Below are 16727 nucleotides of genomic sequence, written 5' to 3' on the forward strand. Positions count from 1 at the left end.
CAAAATGCTACCATTCACCCCATAGTCTGCGTTAGTTGTAGCGTAGCCTGGGGTTCAATGTAACATTATGGGTAAGTGCAATAGTTATGACAAAAACATCAGATACTGAAAGCTATTTATGTAACACTCTAGTGGCATGTTAACAAAACTGGTGGTGTGCATGTATGTGTGTGTGTGTCCTCCTGTCAATCCCCCACTCCACTTCACCCTCACTTGTGAACAAGACGCCAAGATACTTGAACTCCTCCACTTGATGCAGTAACTCACCGACTTTACTGCTTCACACTTGGCGGCAAACTGCCCCAGTGTGTGCTGAGGGTCACAGCTTGATGAGGCCAGCAGAACCACATCATCTGCAAAGAGCAGAGACGCAACCCAGAGGTCGCCATACCAGTCACTCTCCACACCCCGACTGCACCTCGAGATGCTGTTCATGGAAATTACAAACAGTGCAGACAAGAAACAGCCCTGATAGAATCCATCACCATTCTCCATGTCAGCAACGGATTATGAAGTCTGTATATTTCTGATATATCTTAAATGAAGAAAGGACTGTACCATTTTTTTGACATGGGTGTTGAAGCCAAGGTGCGAATCAAACAGCACCCCTAGCTTTCTAGCCACAGGTGTAACATCTATTGACAGTCTGCCAAACATATTATGGACCACCTGAATAGAGTCTGGTGAGCCAAATAAAACAATCTCTGATTTACATGAAAATGATAGTGTATGTAATTGTATTTATGTACCACCCAAATCCAGACCACAATTATATTTGTAGTTAGACACTGTGTAGGCTACAGTAGAAATTCCATTCAAGTTGTAGTATAGCATACTGATCAAATATTCACACTCTCATATCGATGGCATGTATGGTTTATGTTATAAAATGCAAAGAAGGCAATGAAGCATCATCCACTTCCATTGTATTTATAATTCATCAGCTATACACACTAGAAATCCCATTGAAATGTCCAAATGCTTAGTATGACATGTTGATCAAACCTGCATACTTTCATATTGATGACATGTATGGTTTATGAGTTCTGAAATACATGGAAGTCAATTAAACTCCACCCACTCCATATGTATTTATATGTCAGCAACCATGTACAATAGAAACTCCATTCAAATTTCTAAATGTATGACAGTATGACATGCCTTTCAAACAGCATTTTGGCATTTATATTGTATGAGTTCCAAAATACAGGACTCTGGTTTTTAAATGCTCAGTATGACATGCTGATCAAACATGCACATTCTCATATTGATAAACAAATGAATGCAAAACTAATCAGCTTATCAGCTCAATGCAATCAGACATTTTCTTCAGGAAATGCTCTGTTTCTAGTTTTGGCTTAACCTTAACCCTTATACTTAAGTTTAAGTAATTAAAAAAAAAATCAGCATGGTTACTTTATCACTTAAAATGTACTGTCTTTAAGTTCCCATGTGCTTCAGAGCCGGAGTGTGTCCAGGGCTACCCCTGGAGTATGATTGGCCACCCTGCCTGGCCACCCCCACCAGAGCTGCCAATCAGTTTGTCCGAGTCGACATTCAAAAATATGCAGGATGCACTCTGGTTGCACTTCAACTCATGCTTGTACTATTTCTGCTAAAAAGGAGAAAACAAGGGTAAGTAAACAGTCGCTCACAATATGTAGTGTTAAATGATTTACAAATGTTTAAATTAAATTGATAAGTAAGTCGTATCTAGAGTTAGCACAGTGCGCAAGCTTAGCATAATGAATTGAGTCTATGGGAAACATTAGCCGGCACAAGTAAAGGTGGAAAAAAAAATACGTCACAGCAACCCCAAGCTAGACTAATAGACTATATGTCAGCTTCACAAAATACAATATCATATGTGTCCTGGCGAGGCTTTTCTAGAATGTACACGTTTAAACATTGTTTTCAGTCTTCAGTCAAAAAGATTTATTTCATACACGTGCAAACAAGACAGCCTGGGGTTGCTGTAACATATCATTAGAGGATGATATAATTGCATGTGATAGCTATCCTGTGTGTTTCAGTTTAAGGAAAGTGATTTTCTGACTTAACAATATTATTTCTAACCAAACAATATGCATGACTTCCTCAGGGGCAGACAGTGATAGGGAGAGAGAGAGAAAGCAGGATGAAAAGGATTCAAAACATTGAGACCTTTTTCATGGTAAAGAAAAAAAAAAGCTGCAGATGGTGATCAAGGTATCAGTCACTGCATCCTGAATCAGTCACACTCAAACTCACACACCACCTCTGCCACAATTGGGCTGGACTGTGGAATGGTCGATTTTAATTTAATCAGTAATAATGAATTCAATTCTGTTTTTTACTTTACGTCTATTTTAATACTCTTTATTGTTGATGAGTGGAAGTGTGGTTGTTTTTATGAGCTAATGGACAGTTGAATCTATCTGTGTCTAACTGTCTATCTATCAAATAGGAAGGAATAGACTATTAGCCTATAGCATAAGTAGTTTAAATGAACTGAATAGGATATGTCCACAATGTCCAGAAAGGCAGCAGGATGTCTTTAAAATTGATCACATTTGAATAAGTATTAGGCCTAAAAGTTCAGTTGATGTTATACTCGTATTGACATTTTGGGCTCTAGTTTCGCAGACCAGGCGAGGCGGGGGCGTAGCGCAGATGCGCTTCGCCAACTGGGTGTGGCCAGGCGGATTTTCCAAGTTTGGCACGCCGTTCTCGGTGGCGCAAGTACTCCGCCGTCCCTCCTACCGGCGGAGGGGAGGAGAGAAGGCATGGAGTGGGTTTGACACAGCCGATTCACATGTAACCAATCAAATGAGCCCCTGTCCTTGCCTTTAAAATGCGCTGCGCGAAGGCGTAATGAAAGTTTACACAGCTGACATGGAGGTCTACTGCCGCAGGCGGAGCGGAGCTCAGGAGACAGGCGCGGAGCGGAGACCGGCGAGCAGTGCGGACATGTCACCAAAACCTCACAGGCAGGCTTCCGGAATGTCAGGCACATGAACGATGCAATAAATACCGAAAAAAACACTATTCAATGCTGCGATCACAATCAGCACATACATATATCTCCATATCAACTGTCCCGTCACAGCTGATGTCAGATCAAAGGAGATTGGCACCGTTTGTGCTGATTGTGAGGTTTTGGTGATGTGCGCCAGGCAGCCAAACTTCCACTGCGCCGGCTCCGCTCCGCCTTGTGCTGAAAGTAGACGTGGTTTCAGATGGCGAGCTTTCGGCGCACCTCGGCGAAGCCTTTTGGCACCAAACTGTCACTGCACCAAGCCGAATCTGTCGGCACCTCCCCCCGCTGCGCCGCCACTCCCATCTCGGCGAACCTCCGCCTGCGAAACTTGGACACTGTCCGCCTCTGCCGCTTCGCCGGTCGAAACTAGCTCTGCGCGGGGTTCGCCTCACTGCGCCACCCCGCGCTGCGCCGGGAAACTAGAGCCCTTTGAGTAACTGATACAACTTTTCCCAGGAAGTTTGCATAATGATGAGGTTGAGGGCCCATCATCCGCAATTCAGCATTCTGCAGGTAGGCTAAATATTTAAATCATAATGGATCACCCTAAGCAATTAAGTATTGACATTTTGAGTAAATGATGCTACTTTTCCCAGGTACTTTGCATAATGATGAGGTTGAGGGCCCATCATCTGCAATTCAGTATTCTGCAGGTAGGCTAAATATTTAAGTCAGAATGGATAACCCTAAGCAATTAAATAAAAACAGTGTGTGTTTAAATAACTTCTTGATGCAATAATTGAATATTTCTTTGTGTGATCAGACACTTCTCCTAGTGTGTTGAGTTGACTGTTTGAGTAGACCATTGTGTCTACAGTGTAAAAAGGGAAAAGTTTTTTTTGTGTGTGTGTGTGTGTGTGTGTGTGTGTGTGTGTGTGTGTTGTGATGATCTGCAGTATTGTAATTCACACTGACTCCAAAGCATTGCTTTTGTAGACCAAAATATACAAATATAGACTATTTGGGTCTGTGGGCTCAAACAAAATGTAAGTCTTAATGACACAATGTGTCTCTCTGTTAAAAAAAAAAAAAAACAACTATTTGTGTTCAGGGTGGCTCAGATAATGCAGTTTTCTTACATGTTGTTAGAGTTGCAATAAAGTTATTCATAACTAAACTCCACTGGTTGTTTCTGTCTCTGTACGTTAACAGAGAGGTAGGCTATACCTATGAAACACCAGCGTTTATCTTGCTGAAACTAAAACTACTACTAGGTTACTAGTACTAGATACACCAGTATACTCTTCCGGAGCACAGATCAACCCACTCAAACAAACAAAAAACATTTTACTCAGTCAGATAAGATTTCTAAATGCTGGATGCTACACTATTCTGTGCATTATTTGGGTAAATAAAATAGTTCTATTATTCATACCTCAGCCTACCATTTATTATGATCTAAGACTGTGGGACATTTAAATAAAATGTCATTTCAGTGTGCCACCCTTCCACAGTCTGTGCCCGTAGCTTGCCCCTACAAGAGAAAAATTCTAGATACGCCCCTGTTCATTAAACAACGGCAGTATTGTGGATTTATGTTTCTTGTCTGTCAGAGGAGCAGTAGAGTCTAAGATAACTATACAAGTACTGTTAAACTGACCAGCGAGCTCTTCAGTGGTGGGAAGAGTTGTAAGAAAGGTGCATTGGTGGTAAATTTGACCACCAAGGCAGTGAGATCAACAACGGCAGACAGTTAATGTGTTGTAATTTTTATGCTATGTTCTATGTGTGCTAAGGAGTGACACATTAATAATTTTTTCCATTCTATTCTATTTTATTCTATTCTATTCCATTTAAAGAAATTACAAGGACTTATTTCAGTCCTCATATTTTACACACAGCCAGTTATTCACAGAGATGCCTCCCAACCTGTGATCCATTTTTTCCCAGTCCACATTAATTTGATTCCCTCTCGCCTTTAAGAAAACATTATAAATTTGTGTCTGGCACCATCCCCATCATTTCATTGTATAAACTACCGATGTTGATGGTGTTAATCATTGTTGCCACACAGGATGCCATCATCCAAGCCATTTGGGCAAGCGTGAGTATTCATTACTTAATGCACAGTGTGTATCCTCATCATTTCCCACGGAAGCTAAATGACTCACTCGGTCTCTGAGGCACAACTCAGGCTCTGCTATAATTTCTGATAAAGGGGCTGCTTTTATCCATTCCATCACGCTCTCCCATGTCATCGCTCGGCCTGGGAGGCTTATTAGATTAAAACATGTACACCAATATTTTATATCACATGAGGATATAAGATCATTGCAAAACAGAACAATTTCCTTTCACTCACATTCAAAGCTATTGTTTGAGGAAAAATAGATCACAATCCATTTCTTTCCCTTCTTTGCTTAGGCGCAGATGCTATAATTTCAGCTGCTGATCTCCACTAAATTTATCAGAATTACAGCCTCAGTCGAGTGGTGCATTGTCTACCGCCTCTTAAAGTGCTTTTAAGACCCTCATTCTCCAGAACAGGGTAATTGCAGTGACGAGAAAACGTGAATCCCCTGCTATTTTATGGTCCTTTTGAATACAAAATGATTCGTCCGTCTTTTAAAGTGAAACCTCAATTACACAAGTAATACATACATAATATGAACTGCAACATTAACCAGCAGTCAAATCATTAGCAATCCTTAATTTTTTTTTTTTTTTTTTTTTTTGGACTTTGTTATTGACACTTGCAAACTGGCAAAATTATTTCTTGAAAACTATGACACAAACCATCAAATAAATTAGGAGGATTGCATTAATATAGTTTACATGCTTAAAATATAACCTTTTGGAAAAGGTAAAATGAATAATCACTGAGCTAAATTGATGTTTTTGGCTTTTTGTTTATCTGCTTTATAAAAACAATTTAATGTTTTTCATGCTAATTTCATGAAATATTTCTTTGTATTTTATTTTGCTGCTGCAATAGCCCATTTCACCATGAGGATCAATAAAATGTCACCTACTCTGCTCTAATTATTTAATTAGACAAGCGCAGGCAGAGGTAATGGAACTACTGGTGCGGCAAACATACTACAGCAACCAGTTTAAAAAGATGTGGTCTTTTCCAGCAGGCTGCAGGGGAATTCAAACAGGCGAATGGGGTTTTAGCCAGAGGATGGCGCTAGGCAAAAGGTCACGAGTTCATCATTCTTTGGGTTGCATGAGTGTGCTCACCAAATGTCATGGCAATCTGTGCAACAACTATGAGATATGAAATTTGAAATTTTATTTTGGCCTCAGAGTGACACTAGAGGGAAGGTGATGGTGACACCAAAAATGATGTGGTTCATTCTTTTGGAAGCACAAGTCCAATCTGTCCACTTATTCCACTATATTTAGAGATATATATACAGGTAGAAGGAACAGACAGAGATTCTTCTTTCCTTATAAAATATATTGGTACCCCACAAATTAATTTGTCATCTTATGTGCAAACTTGATATTTTGGACCTAAGGTTGGCCATGAGGAAAGGGCATGAGGTCACCAAAATCGACAGGGTTCATCCTCTGGGGAGCATGAATGTTCTCCCAAATGTCATGGCAATCCAAACAATAGTTTTTGAGATACACTGCCAGTTGAACGGATGGATGTATGTATAGACAGAGCAACCATACTCTCTGCTAGTGGGGCAGAAAAAACACAAAATGTTAAATCGTAGTAGCCCTTTTATATAAATGCAATTTCTTGGCCCATCAAAGCCATAGATCAGCAGTGGCAGTTCTAGAGCAATTTTACTGAAGGGGCCTGGCTGGGGCCAGGGCTTTTGTCAGAGGGGCACATTCAACCCGGGGCAAAAAAGACAAAGACTCAAAATTATATCTGATTTTTTTCCCCATAAAACTAGTGATTACCCATTGTAACCAAACTGAATGGTTCAAAATATCACATTTGAGACACAAGTATAAGAGACAGAAACAGTGGAGACATCCTATTTTTCAGTGGAACCTTAGTACAGACAAACTCCTCACTTAGTACAAACTCCTGCTTCTAAAATCTTTATCAGGCAGTTTCATCAACATCATCATCACATCTTCATTACACCACTGTCTTCTTATCATCTTCATCAATAAATCATCATCATATTTACACTCTAAAAGCTTATTGTTACCTTGTAACAATAAAATATTGTTCATGGTAGTCGCTTCTTGCTTCTGACTGCCTCTCGTCGGGTGGTTGGTAACTTTTCGAGCTCGCTGTTTTCACCGTAGATCAACAAAACTGACCGCCGTTTCCAGCGGTGCAACGCTCTGAAGCGGCTTTCACAGAGCACGCGCACGGCGCAGACCGCGGCTGGCTCAGCCATTCATTGTGTATGTGATCACGGAGCGCAAGAGCGCACTGGTCTGCGTTTATTTTTAGAAATCTAGATGATTGACATCATTAGATATGCACTACTCTTGCAGTATAGTCATACATTTATTATAAAATTCCATGTGAAGTCACACACACAACAGGTAACAGGTGAAATCACAAGAAACGAGAAAAAAATACAGCCTTTGTTCATGTAACATAATTTATTAAGAAGTATTAGTTCAGCTAATTCATAAATTAAAAAATGGATTTGCCTCTTTACACGGTGCATCCGACGCTGCTGTGCTGTCCACCAGAGAAAAATTGCCTGCTGGAGGTGCTAGAACAAAGCAAGGCTCAACAACAATACACACAATGACAGGAAACACACTGCACATCATTGGAAACATTACAAACTCAAGCAAGGAGCACAAGTGGCAAAACAAAAGGTCCATACACTCTACAGTTACAGTTGTTTGTCTCCAATTTTATTCTGGATCACCTCATAACAATGTTCATCTTAATCGCACACAGACTATTTCATCGTCATTTCAGCATCAACTGAGGCTGAGACCAAATTTCAAACTCTAGCACCACAGCCTGTTTTAACTGAGCGGATGTGTTACCTGCATACTCAGTGTCCGTGGACACAAACAAAAAACAATCAACAATGCAGAATGTAGAGCTGTAGCCATTGTGACGTCATGCCGTCCGTCACAAACAAGTATCTGTGCAGGTGACTGTAAAGTACTGAGCACTGTCCCAGGTGTTGTCTATGCTGCGCGTGCGTCCTCATCATCTGGTTGACTGGTGACGTCACTGGCCGGAGCAGCAGAGGTCATAAAAGCCAGCTCGGCAGCAGGTGTGTGTCGCACATGCTGGAGTTGGTCTTCGGCTGGTCTGAGACCAGGTTAGGCTAGCCTGTATAGGGCTGGCCGCTCGGCAGTGTGTGTCCGCTCTCCAAGTTCAGCGGGGGGGTGTCCACATCTGCTGGATCTGCTCTCAGACTGAGCAAAGACCAAGGGAGTCTCGCCTCTCCCAGGCGGGCTCTCCAGCTGGCTCTGCTAACTGCACAGCAGGTGCGCCCCTCAGGCCGGTCTCCGGTGGTCGGTGCAGCCTGCGCAGAGACTATTAGTCCAGTCATTTTAGGAAAAAACCTAGGACAAATTGCAAGAGAAAAAAACTCTTGCAATTTGCTTCTCTTGCAATTTGTCCTAGGTTGACCCCAATTTTGGGCTAAAATTACTGGATTATGAGGGTCCACAGACTGGTGATGCTGACGGATGCAGGCTCTCTTCTGCTAGGAGGAGCCAATGCCTGCATCACGGTTGTCGTGGAGACGGTCCATTGGCCTGCTGAACATCTGGTCGCAAGGACCGTGCTGTTGTCCAGACTGCGCCACCATGATGTGCCAAGAACTGCTCCGTGGCTTCTGGTCAGGGTCACCGACATGAAGACTGCGGTCGTTGCCGTTAATACCATACCGCCTGCGCCTGCTCCTTGATACGGGGACGGGACCTGGGGTGTGTGTGTGTGTGTGTGTGTGTGTGTGTGTGTGTGTGTGTGTGTGTGTGTGTGTGTGTGTGTGTGTGTGTGTGTTGTGTGTGTTGTGTGTCTTGTCCTTTCCAATTTTGTTTATTCAGTTTCAGCTTTTAATTTAAAATGCTCCAATTCAAGATCCATTTAGGGCTACTGTACCTGTTGCCCAACGATAAAAAAAAAAAAAAAAAAGAATTAATGTATAAATAAAAAAAATTTAAAAAGTAACATGTCTTCTATTCTTTGTGGCTGCAGTGAACCAGTTTTCCCTCCAGTTCATTTGTCTCATTTCTTTGTCAGTAATAGGAAATAACAGCACCGTCCCCCTGACGCCCCTATGTTTGACACAGCATCTCTAAAGTGTCCTGTACAGAGCCAACAACCACAAGAAGAAATGGTGTCAAGTGTGTCAATGCCTATTAAAATCAACTGTAATATGTTTCTATCAGTTGATACACTACATCAGGTTTTATATATTGCAGATGGATTTATTGAAAATGGAAGCAGTTTCTACCAAATTATTTTATCGAATCTTACCATAAGCACTGTTGATGGGACACTCTTTCATATCGACAGCCATCCTAGAAATCATTGCTGTCAAAAAGCCTCTCTCTTGCTTTGGGTCATAGATATGTGTCTATGTGCCCTCACTGACACAGTTTACAACCATTTCTAACACATTTAGCAGACCCATCAAAGCCTTCTCTTTGAATCCTCTGACGAGCGGTGAATGCAAGCATTCATTGAAGGTTCAAGCAGTGCAGTCGTAATAATAATGGGTTTTCTTATGGCTGTCTTATTTCATTCTAGTTGTACATAACTGTCCAGTGAGGTGTTTGGCTCTCTCTCTCTGTGCTATCAGTCAGACTGATTTTGACTGAGGAGGCACTCTCCGTGGACCCATCAATCCTATGTGTCAGATGGCTTGGTGATGAACATATTCACACAGAAAACACAATGAGTCCATGGAGCAAAGACTCTATTTATTTATATAATTTGAAAGCCTGTTACCACTGCCATGTATCTGCAGGGCGTATGATATATGAAGAAATAAATCCTGGAAATGCATTGTAGAGTGTGAGAAACATTTATCAAATTGTGTTTCCCATTGGAATGCATCTGCAGATTCTACAAATACAGTGTTTGTGCAATCTAGAGGGCAAGGATTATTCATTGACCTCAACTGTGGAAGGTCATTTTCACTTTATACATTGATGTGTAATAAAAATACAACCAAGTTGGTGTTTAGTCATGGATCACAACAGGCTGTGGTGCACTGCCAAGTCCAATGTCCATTTCTCTTTTCAGTAATTTCATAGAAGGTTATTTCTGCTTCCTCAATTGAATTCAGTTGAATTCTGATTGAAAATATACAAAAAGGTCCATAGAAGCTCCTCTGGATGAATGCTTTGAATGATTTTGTTTTTGATATGACATTGCTCTTTTGTTTCGCAGAGGATGGATCAAGGCTATGCAGCTTCTGTGAAAGCAGGTAAGGAAGGTTTTTCTCAGTGCGTGTGTAGGATTGAAAAGCATGTCCATAGAAGTGGGCATTCTTCTTGTTCAAGGTTACGCTGATGGAACGTTCACAGCCTTGGGCGCGTGGGGACAATGTTTAGCATGCCTGTTAAATAGAGATGTTATGAGTGGTGTGAAGCCTGAATGCCACAAGAGAAGCTCCTAGTTCCTCGTGAATTTGAGGAATTTTCCATTTATACAGTGCCTAAGTCCACCACTAAAACCAGGCACAGAAGCATGCAGCCCTCTGATAACTCTTTCCTTCGATATTAAACAAACAAAATCTAACAGACTGACACATTAACCTTTGCTTTACACAATGTAGCTTTTACTTTTGATATGTCACAATGATTTTAATGGAATTGCTCTCGTATTTACAACTGAAATAGGCCTTATGAAACTACCATGGGTGACCTGGAACTTGCCCGAACCTGTGAAGTTTAAGAACTGGCTTCTGTTTCTTTTTCCACTTTACAAACAACTGAGTGTGAAGTGTCGGAAGTGCCTCATAACAACTCTTAATTTTAAAAGTCATTATGTGTCCCAACTGTTTTCCCACTCAGTGCCCAACTCTACTACATTCGGAGAAATTTTCATGTGTTTAAAGAGATGAGTGGAGTTCCCACCAAATACTGTAGTTGACTGTAGTTGATACTGGCTGCTTTGTGCAGTAGTTCCCTGCATATTTACAGAAATGTTGCCAAGTCAGTGCTTGACTGATGAGGACTCCTGAAAGCTCCAGGAACTGAGGAAGACTCCTGAAAGCTCCAGGAACTCCTGAAAGTTCCTGGAGCTCAATTTTAATATCACCTCCTGAGCAGGGTGAAATTAGAATCCAGGAACTTTACCTGGAACCGTGTCACTGCTAGTGGAAACTTTATCAGAATCCAGGAAACAGGCTTCACAGCCCCGCTAAGTTCTTGCAGTTAAAATGGGCCATAACACAAATACCACTTGCACTTTGAACAAGACCTTTGTGGAACTGAATAGCTTATCCATCCAAAAAAAGATGCAGTGATGGAATTAAAACAGTTCCCGTGGACAGAATACAACACAAACCCAAATAAAGGACACCCAGTATAAAAGGAGTTTGTGAAAAGCTTGCAGCCTTTGATGGAGAAAACGTCAGGCACATTCTTTTTATGTACAATGATGTTTCATTTAAAATAGAAATTCCATTCACGCAGGAAAGAGAAGACATAATGTAGCACCACAACTGGCATGACTGAAATCTGTCGCGCAGTAATGCACTTTTGGTTAAATCTTTTTTGTCAGAAGTGCATTCCGAGGTGTAATGGTAATCTACTCAGAAGATATTCAGATGGTGGCTGTAATTGCCCTTGAAAGCTTAAACCTTTTCAAATAATTAAGCTATGAAAGTGAAGAGAGAGAGAGAGAAAGAGAGAGGTTATGAAGAAGAAATTGCTCTGCACTGCATCCCACACCACGTTGTCGTTTTTGACATAAGGCTTACAAAGCCTAAGAAAAACAGCACGTGGCTTCATAGTGTAATGCCCTTCCAAGTTGACTATTAATGCAAATGCTCAAAAGGACTTTCGTTTTGAGATGTTCTGTCGCTGCTGCAGAGAAGACTTTTATACTGAACCCATTATACTGTATCTCTACTTTTTTACATAGTTTAGACCATCCTCCAAAAACAACTAAATTAGGCCAGGATACAATGAATAGAATGTAAATTTAGGTAGTAAACCTGAATTTTAATACTTAATATTTACTATTAGTTCAATAGGGAAAAGAGGAGAGAGAGAAAAACCCTTCAAGTTACAAACAAGCAATCATCAGACAAAAAAACTCAGAGTCCTGACACCAAAAAAGTAGTCTTATGCATTTACTGTAAGTATCATGTTGCTTATAAGCATATAAAGTCTGCATAGAGCTTTATGTTTAATTTGGAATATGAACTGTATATTGTGTATATTGAACTCTTTCCAATATATTCCTGCTTATGCTGACGATACCCAACTCCCCATCTTGTTCCAGGCAGACGACCCCACAGTCTTGACTCAAATTTCAGCATGCCTCGTGATGTCTCTGCATGAATGAAGGGACGCTGCCTTCAGCTCAACCTGTCAAAACACTGAGCTCCTCGTCTTCCCGGCCAGTCCCTCTGTACAACAACAGCTCAGTGTCCAACTGGATTCCAGTCAGCTCATTTCCACAAAATCTGCCAGAAACTTGAGTGTCATCATTTCATGACCAACTGACCTTTAAGGAACATGTGGCGTGTGTGGCTTGCTCATGCCGATGTACCCAGCACAACATCAGGAAAACCAGACACCTGTCTGAACCTGCAGCACAACTCCTGGTACAGGCACTTGTGATTTCATGCCTCGACTACTGCAGCTCCTTCCTGGCAGGGCTCCCGGCGGGCATGCTCAGGCTCTGCAGATGATCCGGAATGCGGCAGCGCGTCTGGTCTTCAACCAGCCCAAAACAGCACACGTCACTACTGCTCCCAGTTTTCTGCTCGCATCAAATTCAAGTCCTTGACACTTGCCTTCAGAGCAGCAACCAAAACTGCTCCTACCCACCTGGACACCCTCTTCCAGGTTTACGCTCCCTCACATGCTCTAGCACGGCCTTGTAGCTCCTCTGTCCTTTGGACCAGAACCAGAGCTTTCTGGCACTTAATGTTGTTCTCTTCTGAATTGATCATTGCTTGTTGCTGTATAAAAATCTCATATATACGTTCGCTTTGAATAAAAGCATCTGCCAAATGTGAATTGTAATTGTAAATAATGAAATATGATTAATTCATATAATTTTATGAATTTCTTTGTATTTTGATTATACAAAAAAAAGATGCAAGAGCAGTTTGTGAACTATATGTGCTGTTTTTTGGCGCATAAAACTGAACATAATTTAGATTATGTTGAATGTACTGTATAACTGACTGTATGCACTTGTATGTCTATCACCAGTTGGTCTGGTGCAGGGGTGTTCTTTCAGCAAAAGCCAAGGTATGACAAATGAAAAATATTAACTTATCTAAAACTTCATAGTCCCAGTTAATGAGTCCCGCTGAGTCCCTTTTACTGGCTGGGTATATCTACACATTTTGACAAAAAAGACTGGTCTCTAGTAGAGGCCAGGTCTGGATAAATTGTTTATGCAGTTCACCACCACCACACACACACACACACACACACACACACACACGGAGAGAGAGGGAGAGAGTGGGTGAATTATTCAGTTGTTGCATGTCAGTGGGGGGCCCTTTGAGAGGGCGGGGCCAATTTCAGTTGAAATGACTGAGGGATGTCAAGAAAGCTTTGACTTCCCTGTCTTCAGCGAGGTGAAAGGGTTCAATCTTGATATTAAAATTGAAAAGTGGTTGTGAGGCAGATGGCCAGACATTTTAGTGTCATTTTTTCCACATCCAGGGAAAGTTATCCAGACCTTGTCTTACAAACCAGGAAATACTGATCATATTATTGCTGTGAAAAAGCAAATGTGTGTCTTTGCTTATTTTGTTGAATATAGCAACATTTGATTGACAGTTTGTGAAATGGTTGTGATCAGACAGGGATCACAACCATTTCACAACCATGTCACTCTGTGATGTCTTCTCCATGTAGAAATAGTTGCCCATTTTCTAAAACTAAATATATATATATATATATATATAAAAACATGTTTATACTGTTTAAGTATATCTACATGTAAATTACATGCCTGTCTCATTGTTTTAAGCCTGTGGTGTTTGTAGGAGCCTAGTCTTTATCCAAACTGGTTTTGGTGCCGTGATACACATGGCATCATATATCAGATGACTGAGGCTGATTTAAACAAAACAATCCTTTTCTTTGTTTGCTAGCCTGAGTCTTTCAATATAATGACAGTAGAGGTGAGAATGTGGCTGGTGTGAACCAGATGAAGCTGGAGCTTAGAGGTCAGTGAAGTGTGCTTCAATTGAAGATGAGTGGTTTGATTCCACGCTTAAGTGAGAAAACTCTGAGAGGTAGAGTGAAAGTTTGTAGTATTTCATTTTTTTCTTTTCTTATTGGACATATATTATGTACACAGCTGCTGAACACACCCCACACTTTAGCAGTACAGCTGAATAGGACCGTTCCTGGAACCAACATATTTTGACATTGCTACAAGATCCAGGAAGGATGTCCAGCTGACGGCCAGGTGACATCTCAACACTGGCACCACTTCTGTTTTGGAACTATTTCTGAACCATGATGGGGTGTCTTGATTGGATGTTAAAACAATGGTCATTCAGTGTTACAGTGTTTGCTGCTGGGATCCCTTTCATGCAGTGGTTTTCAAATTGAGGCCCCCCAAAGGACCCATAGGGTTCCTTTAGGGTCTTCCTGGCCCTCAGTATAATTTGGAATAGTTCACACACAAGAAATCTGATCCAGCATCACTGATCTCACCATTACATATATATTTTTAATATTTGTGAATACAGTTTTTTCTTTTTTTTTGTAATTTTTTGAAAAATATTATATTGTTTCGGGGTATTTCTTCCCTAATTTTTTATTTTTTGAAAGAATTGAATGGATTGGCTGAAAAAAAAAAATACTGCAACATTAGTAAAAAAAAAAAAAAAAAAAAAAAAAAAAATAGAAAACATCAGTAAAATTAGAAAACAACAACAAAATAAAAAAAATAAAATTACCAGAAAATTAGTTGAAAAATGAAAATTTGCAAAATAAATAAATAAATAAATAAACAATAATAAAAAATAAACAATTCAAGGAAACCATTTTTATTTAAAAACAAACAAACAAATAAACAAAAAACAAAACAAACAAAAAGATCGATCAGGCTTCCTATGTGGTAACATCACTTCAAATGGGGGCCCACAGCTTTCTGAAAGTCAACTTGGGGGTGCAGACCATGCTGAAGTTTGAAACCCCCTGCACTTTGGCCTTTGGAGTGAGGATCTAAGGCTGCACACTGGCTAAAATGGGTCACAAGATCTGTGTTACACGTTGAAATATGTGCTTCAACAAAATGTTTAATGGGCAAAATGTCTGATAGCATAGTCACATCATTACTGCCTTGTCTTTCATCATCAGTCACCACGCTGTTATTATGAAGCATTGCCTCACATTCAAAGGTCTTTGGACATCTTGACTTCTTGGCACACAAGATGTTCATTGTTAGCTGGTCACATTGTATCACATTGTATCACACAGGGAAAGTGACAGCATAATTACAGCTACATGGCACCAAGTGGGTGGATGCTGAGAAAGTTTTTTCTCTCCATGTCCTCACTGTCAAAGACAACACATTTAGGCCCCCACCCCCCACCCCCTACACCATGCTGGAATGAACTAAACCAGTGAAATTAGCTGTGAGCACCATTCTGGTGAGCACAGATACACCATGCACCACTTTGATGCTCACTCCTCCACCTTATTTTTTCTTTCAGTTGCAAGTCATTTGAAAAGTTGAAATGAGTCAAAGGAAAAAAAAAAAAAGAGTCAATTATGGATGTTTTTGCAAAGAGATTTTAATTACCAGAAGCACTTTTCATGAATAGTGAGATCTGAGAACACAGTGGTACTCTGGCTATTCAAAGAGCCCTGCACAGGAATGTAGCTCCTTCCTCACTATTCGCAAGTGCAAGCTGCTTCAACTATAAGAGCTATAACACGCCGAGGCTGACTCTCTCATGTCCTAGAGTGCTCTTTACAGCTGGAGTGTTCTCTGATCTGACCTTCAATGGAAAACTTTATGTCCCTGACTCCCTTATATCTAGTAGTACCATACCAATATTAGCAGCCGTTCTGAATGGAGAAATCTCTTCGTGTTAAATCTTTACTACACCTTTCACAGGATCTTCTATACTGGCTAAGTGTTAGTGTTAGTCATTTGAGTGCAGTCCACATGTGCCTGGTTCAGCCTAAATAATAAATAGTACGTTCCTCAAGGAATGGCATTTGCATAGAAAACCACATATGCATGATAGCATACAGAGGCTTCACTGTAAGACCAGTGTTTGGCAGCTCTCTACTCACATGGTTAATGTATAGCATGGTGCTGTGACTGGGTTATCTCAGTGATTGGATGCATAAAGCTGCAAGGCTCCTGGGCGCTTGCTGGTTTCTGGTACCCTATGCACCTTGTGGCGTCTTAGGTAGAGCTCGTCTCATACTGACTTTTTCAGTGCTGATACTGATGGTGATTCTTATTAATCCAGGAGACTGATAATTGATATTTTGGGTAAATATTCAGTTGTGGTAAATTTGAAAATTGCAGTGTCAAAATTTGGATTATTAAAACTGCCAACACAAGCTTTACTTTGAATTAACAAATGTTTAAGCAACATTAATATCTTAAAAAATTGAGCAGTGAAAAATTGCAAAA

Source organism: Myripristis murdjan, chromosome 11 (genome assembly GCF_902150065.1).
Source record: "Myripristis murdjan chromosome 11, fMyrMur1.1, whole genome shotgun sequence".
In the NCBI taxonomy this organism is placed as follows: domain Eukaryota; kingdom Metazoa; phylum Chordata; class Actinopteri; order Holocentriformes; family Holocentridae; genus Myripristis; species Myripristis murdjan.